Genomic DNA, 6,835 nt, shown 5'->3' with positions numbered 1-6,835 from the left:
TCAGACTGTTTGATGCCTGTGTGGCCAGTGTGACAGCTGTCACCCCATAAACAGCACTACTTTGGGGTCCCCCCTCATTTGTAAGACGGGACAGAGGTGCTGAACCCAGAACCTGGGGAGTCGCTGAGAACACAGCCCCTGGGCCGGGACTCGGGGAGACGGGGTGACCAGCGCGCCCCCTGCGGGAGGGTCAGGACTCGGCCCCGGGCCCCCAGGCCTGGCTCTCAGGTCTCAGCCCGAGGGCGGAGTCTGGGGCGCGGGGCTCAGGGCTGGGGAGTCCCCAGCTCCCCGGTTTCACTTCCCTTCTCCCAACCTGTTTCGTGGCCTCCCGCCCGGATACTCATGACGCAAGAACACTTCTCACTCCCATTGGCTGTGCGGTTCCTCGACCAGCCAATCAGCGTCACCGCCCGTCCCGGTTATAAGGTCCCGCGGACCCGCCCGGACTCAGATCGTCCCCGAACCCCGAGGATGCGCGTCATGAGGTCCCCACCCCTCCTCCTGCTGCTCGCGGGGGCCCTGGTCCTGACCCGCACCCGGGCCGGTGAGTGCGGGGTCGGAGGGCGCGGCCTGTGCGGGAAGGAGCGCGGGACCCGGAAGCGCGTGTCCAGCGGCCCCCCGTCTCCCGTGTCCCCCCCAGGCCCCCACTCCCTGAGATATTTCAGCACCGCCGTGTCCCGGCCCGGCCTCGGGGAGCCCCGGTACCTGGAAGTCGGCTACGTGGACGACACGCAGTTCGTGCGGTTCGACAGCGACGCCGCGAATCCGAGGATGGAGCCGCGGGCGCCGTGGATGGAGCAGCCGTGGGTGGAGCAGGAGGAGCCGGGGTATTGGGCTCAACAGACGCAGAACAGCAAGGAACATGCACAGACTTTCCGAGTGGACCTGAAGACCGCCCTCGGCTACTACAACCAGAGCGAGGACGGTGAGCCCCGCGGCCGCCCCGTCACCACCCCCATCCCCACGGACGGGCCGGGTCGCCCCGAGTGTCGGGGTCCGAGCTTCACCCCGAGGCTGCGGAACCGCCCTGCCCCCCACCCGGGAGGGGCCTGCGGGGACTTTGACCCGGTTTCACTTTCAGTTGAGGTTCAGTCCCCGCGGGCGGGGCGAGGGCGGGTGACCCGGGGCGGGGTCAGTGGGCGGGGCTGACCCGGGGGCGGGGTGAGTGGGCGGGGCTGACCCGGGGGCGGGGTCAGGGTCTCACACCCTCCAGTGGATGTTCGGCTGTGACGTGGGACCCGACGGGCGCCTCCTCCGCGGGTATGATCAGTTGGCCTACGACGGCGCCGACTACATCGCCCTGAACGAGGACCTGCGCTCCTGGACCGCGGCCGACACGGCGGCTCAGATCACCCGGCGCAAGTGGGAGGCGGCCGGTGATGCGGAGGGAGTCAGGAACTACCTGGAGGGCCTGTGCGTGGAGTGGCTGGCCCGTTACCTGGAGAACGGGAAGGAGACCCTGCTGCGCTCAGGTACAGGGCCCGCGGCGCCCTCCTCTCCCTCGGGTGGGGCTCCCGCGAGGAGACGGGAAATGGGGTCCGTGTCAGACACCCCTGCTTTAGGTGCAGGGATGGAGTCCCCGGGACTTTGAGGTCAGGGACCAGAGAGGGACCCCCGCCCTCCTCTCAGGGACAGTTAGGGTGCAGTCTCCAGGGGTGCAGGGGAGACCACCCCTGAAACAGGCGCTCAGCGGTTCCCATGGACCCTGGGGTGGCTCTGGGCCCCAGGGGGCCTTTCTCTCGGGCCTGTTCCCTGCCCCACACCCCCTGTCTGAGGTCTGAGCCCCGCTGCTCTGAGTCCTTGGCCGCCCCCCAGGTCAGGACCAGAAATGCCTTTTCTGCCCCCAGAGACCTGCCTCCCTCCCGCCCTGGGCTGTGCTGCTCTGACCCTGGAAGTTCCTAAGGGACCAATAGGTCATCCCCCTGCCTCTGTCCAGGCTGGTGTCTGGGTTGTGTCCCTTCCCCACCCCAGTGTCCTGTCCCTTCTCAGGATGGTCACCTGAGCCCTGCTGGAGGGTCCCAGGGTGGAAGCAAAGTTCCTGAATCTTCTCCCCCTTCCCTCAGTCCCTCCAAAGACACACGTGACCCGCCACCCCATCTCTGAGCATGAGGTCACCCTGAGGTGCTGGGCCCTGGGCTTCTACCCTGCGGACATCAGCCTGACCTGGCAGCGAGACGGGCAGGAGCAGACCCAGGACATGGAGTTTGTGGAGACCAGGCCCGTGGGGGACGGCACCTTCCAGAAGTGGGCGTCCCTGGGGGTGCCCCCTGGAGAGGAGCAGAGATACACCTGTGTTGTGCAGCACGAGGGGCTGCCGGGGCCCCGGAACCTGAGATGGGGTGAGGAGGGGACAGGGGCACAGAGCCTCTTCCCAGGGAAGCAGGGGCCTCTGGGGGACTCTAGGGGGCTCAGGGCTGAGGCCTGGGGGTCGGGGTCTCACCCTCCCTTCCCCTCTCTTCCCAGAGCCTCCCTCTCAGACCCCCTTCATCATCATGGGTGCTGTTGTTGGCCTGGTTGTCCTTGGAGCTGTGGTGGCTGTAGCTGTGATGTGGGCGAGGAGGCGCTCAGGTGGGGAAGGGGGGGTGTGAGTTTGGTGTCCCCCTGGGGTGTCATCCCAGGGAGAGCTGTGTCCTGCTTCATTAATGGGAAGCACCGTCCCCAGGCCTGGGATTCCCAGTGTGGGGCCCTGTGTGCTGACTTCCTGTTTAGTGAGGCAGGTGTGACACTGAGGGACACATGTGTCACCTGATGGTCCTAGTGATGAGGACCCGGCCCCAGCAGTCCCAGGTCAGAGGGCAGATCCCTGCTGAGAACAGACCTGCAGGAGGGAGGTGGGTCCAGTCCCTGCACATGCACTTTCCTCAGGTTTCCTGACCCTGCCCTGGGTCTGTACAGACACAGGGTTCTGGAAACTTCTCTGGGCCCAGGACTAGGCCCCTTTAGGACCTCATGGCCCTGCCCCCTCCCTGGTCTCTCACAGGATGTTTCCTTCCCACAGGTGGGAAAGGAGGGAGCTACGCTCAGGCTGCCAGTGAGTATGGAGGGGGTGCCCCCTGAGACCCTGGACAGTGCAGACGGGAACCCATGGGGACCCCGCCACCCCATAGTCCCTCCTTTAGCCTCTTGTCCTGGGTCCCTGACCATGTCCTGCTCTGTCCACCCCAGGCAGTGACAGCTCCCAGCGCTCTGATGTGTCTCTCTCGGCTTCTAAAGGTGAGACCCTGAATGGGGAGGGTTTGGGGCAGAGGGGACGGGACTGGGTTATGGGGACTCTGTGCACATTGTGGGCATGAAGTGGACCTTTGAGAATGTGACCAGTTACAGCCACTGCCCTGAACTTGTTCCTGATGGTTTCCTTCCACAGCGTGAGGCAGCTGCCTGTGGGGACTGAGTGATGGAAGATCTGTTCAGGCTCCCACTTGGTGACTCAGGAACCTCAGATTGGGAGGCTGTCCCGGTCCGGCCCCCCAGGTCCCCTCCCCACACTTCCCTGTCCAGCAGAGGAGGGGCTGCCCCCCCCCCTCGATTGCACTGATCTGCAGCTTCTTACTCCTGTATTGAAATGAGACCCCTCCCGGCCTGTGTGGCTCAGTGGTTGAATGTCTCCCGTCCACCAGGAGGTCTCTGTTTGATTCCCAGTCGGGCTCATGCCCAGGGTGTTGGCTGGACCCCCAGTTGAGGGCATGCAGGAGGCAGCAAATCAATGTTTTTCTCTCATCGATGTTTCTGTCTCTCCCTGTCCCTTCCTCCATGAAATCTGTACAAACATTAAAGAAATCGAAGAAATAGGCTCTGGCTATGACTTTGTTTGTTGACTTCTCGCCATGAGGGCTGATGGGTAATTAGAAGAGAGGGTCCAAAAGTCTGAGAGGAAATACAGGGGAGCACCTAGGACTTTCCAGAAGCCCTGTGTGTGCTGTGCTGAGCCTGGGCAGGGGGACGGGAGAGGCTGTGAGGACCGAGTGAGGTCGGGGCCTGTGCCCAGTGGGCGCCCAGGGCCTCGTGGGCTTTGACATGGTCAGTGCCTGGCTGGGTCACCTCTCTGCAGCTTTGACCTTGTGCCTTCAGGGACCCTTGTCCCACCAGGACCCGTGGTCACAGGGACTCACATCCCCAGGCCCTGTCACTCGTCCTCGTGAAGCTCATCTCCAGGACCCTGGACAGTGAGGGCAGAAGGGGCCTGGTCAGCCTGGACTCAGGCCTGGGCCCTCCTCAGCCCCATCTTCTGGGTGTTTGTTGTTTCTCTTTTCTGTGGAGATTCCGCCTGTGACTGTGTCTGTGAGTTTTGGTCTCGCTCTCTTGGTGGCTCCCTCCCCTCTGACAGCAACAGGGTCGCCTCCCTGTCATTGTCCACAAGGCCCCTCGGTCCCTGCACCGTGAGCCTGGTGTCTAGAGACAGGTTTTCAGGCCCATCCTGCTCTCTCCTCCTTCCAGGGCCTGAAAGTTCCCTCCCTCTGACCAAGCTTGGTCTTCCTGGGACCAGCCCCATCCCGAAGCTTCCAGGTCCCTCAGCCAGGAGCCATCTCAGTAGCATCCCAGAGTCACCTGTCCCTCAGGAGATGCCCAGGGTTTAGGAGCTGGGTGCCAGGAACCGGGGCCAAGACCAGACCCAGTCAGCAGACAGCACTGAGGGGAACCTGACTGAGGTTCCCGGGGCCCAGCCGCGGTCGGGATCCATGCCCAGCAGGTTGTGGGCAGGACGGGCGGAGGGAGGGTCTCAGGGTCCGGGGTTGACTTGGTCCTGGGTCTGCCCTGTGGCCTCGTGGGAAGAGCGTGGACGCCAAGGCCGCCCGGCAGCCCCAGGACCGGCTGAGAGGCCCTCAGGCCCCAGCTTGCAGCTGACCCCGGGCCTCCTTTCCCCCTGGGACTGACCCGGGGGCGCAGCCGGGCGTCTCCGTCCTCAGGGTCGTGAACAACCCCATGGCTGTTCTGCCTCTTTGCCAAGAAGATCGGCAGGATCGAGTGCGTATCTGTCGCCCTCCTGAGCGCCCACGTGGCCGTCCCGCCGTGTGGCCTGGATGAGACAAGGAAGGGGCAGCCTGGAGCCGTCTTTCCCGACAGCAAACTGGCCGGGGGACCGGCACCGGCCCCTGCTGCCTGCAGTCACTGCCCAGCAGGCTCGTCCATATGCAGGTCCATCTCCGGGTGGCCCACGTCCTCGAGAATGGACAGGGCCTCTGGGGACCTGACAGGGTGTCCGCAGGGGGAGGCTGGCACCGGGCCGTCCTGGGAGATCAGCTCCACCGACCTGCTGTCGCCACCTGGTTGACTTGGTGAGAAGTGGTTTGAACGGCGTAAGGGACACGTCCTTCCGGGTCTCGCCCCTGCCCCTGTGACAGTGCCCCTCTTATCGCCATCGTTTCCCCAGCTGCCTCTGGTCCCACCAGGAGCACATGCAGGACCTTTGAGGTCCCCCCCCGCAGGAACGAGCCTGGGCGCCTCTGGTCTCCATGGTGCCTCCATGGCCCCCGACGTGCCCAGGGCCCTGCGTGTGTCCGGTTCCAGCCTCAGCTCAGGCGGCAGGTGGAGGACCCTGTGCCCTCCTCATGGTAAAAGCAAAAATGAAAGAACGCTGGTCGGACGGGGCAAAGTCTCAGCTTCGCAGGGTCAGTGAGGTCTGGAGGCCTGGGACTGGGCATCGGCCGACAGCTAACGGCCCTGTGTCGACGCCTAAAATAGGCTAAGACGCCGTGGCCACCGTCGCTCCCTGGTTATGGCCTCGGCCTGCACCAAAGGGTCGCGGGTTCGATTCCCAGTGCAGGGCACGTACCTGGGTTGCAGGTACCATCCCCCCGCCCAGCCGAGGCTCGCGGGGGAGGCAGCCAGTCGCTGTCACATGGATGCCTCTCGCTCTCTCTGTCCCCCTCCCTCCCTTCCACTCTCTAAAAATCAATGGGGGAAAACATCCTTGTCTGAGGATTAACAATAAATCAATAAATAGATTTAATAGGCTAAGAGGGGAGGTGCTATGCTGAGTGTCACAATAACAACGTGGGTCCCAGCGGAGGAGCCAGCGCCCTGGCCAGGCCGACCCCCGGGGGAGTCCCTTCCAGCGAGGAGCCCAGAGGAGCTTCCAGCAGCCTCTGCGAGGCCCAGCCGGGCTGGCTGAGGGGGCACAGAGCCTCCGCTCACCGTCGGGTTAACCGGAGCCGGTTAAGTCCCAGGCCCGGGCGGTCCGCTGGGTGCTGGTGAGAACCAAGGCGGGCTCCTGGGAGCCGGCGGCCCACAGGCTGCATCTCTCCAGGCCGTGGAGGGCGCAGTGCACATGGGCCTCAGCCAGGCCCAGTTTCCCGCCTCACACTCCCAGTCCCCGGGGCCAGGCCTGTGGGACCCAAACGTCACGGGGAAAAGACTAAATAGGATAAAGAGCCTGGCCGGGTAGCTCGGCTGGTTAGAGCGACATCCTGATGCACCAGGGCCGTGGGTTTGATCCCCGGTCAGGGCACACACAGGAACCAACCAGCGATGCGCAAATAAGGGGAGCAACCAGTCCATGTTTCTCTCTCTCTCTCTTCTCTCCTCCCTCCCTTCCACTCTCTAAAAATCAAGGAAAAAAATATCCTCAGTTGAGGATTAACAACAAGAAAACAAAAGAAATAAAGAAGTGTGTCCACAGGATAGGTAAACACAGCGGGAGCCCCAAGGCTCCCGAAACATTCACTCCAGGCCACTCAGACTTGCAGGTACTTGGATAAAGGGAGAGACTTTCGAGAGCTCCCCAGGGCACACGCCGACGTGTGGAAGGACTTCCGAAAGCTCTTCACCTTGATATCAGAGACCGTTGTCGCCCAGGCCGAGGAAGCGCAGACTGGAGCTCTTGCTGAGTTCCAGACAG

The 6,835-nt window shown here is 63.6% G+C and overlaps 1 pseudogene across 1 annotated transcript; it reads left to right on the top strand.

Annotated features, from left to right (window-relative positions):
• The first annotated feature begins 464 nt into the window (after window positions 1-464).
• Window positions 465-2,697, top strand: LOC148091136 (saoe class I histocompatibility antigen, A alpha chain-like; annotated as a pseudogene). The gene is made up of 5 exons (XR_015716005.1): window positions 465-544; window positions 641-925; window positions 1,197-1,472; window positions 2,064-2,339; window positions 2,464-2,697. The product of XR_015716005.1 is annotated as a saoe class I histocompatibility antigen, A alpha chain-like (transcript).
• Window positions 2,698-6,835: the final 4,138 nt, after the last annotated feature.

Source organism: Miniopterus natalensis, chromosome 18, assembly GCF_054644295.1.
Source record: "Miniopterus natalensis isolate mMinNat1 chromosome 18, mMinNat1.hap1, whole genome shotgun sequence".
In the NCBI taxonomy this organism is placed as follows: Eukaryota; Metazoa; Chordata; class Mammalia; order Chiroptera; family Miniopteridae; genus Miniopterus; species Miniopterus natalensis.
This window is presented reverse-complemented; position numbering and strand designations above follow the sequence as displayed.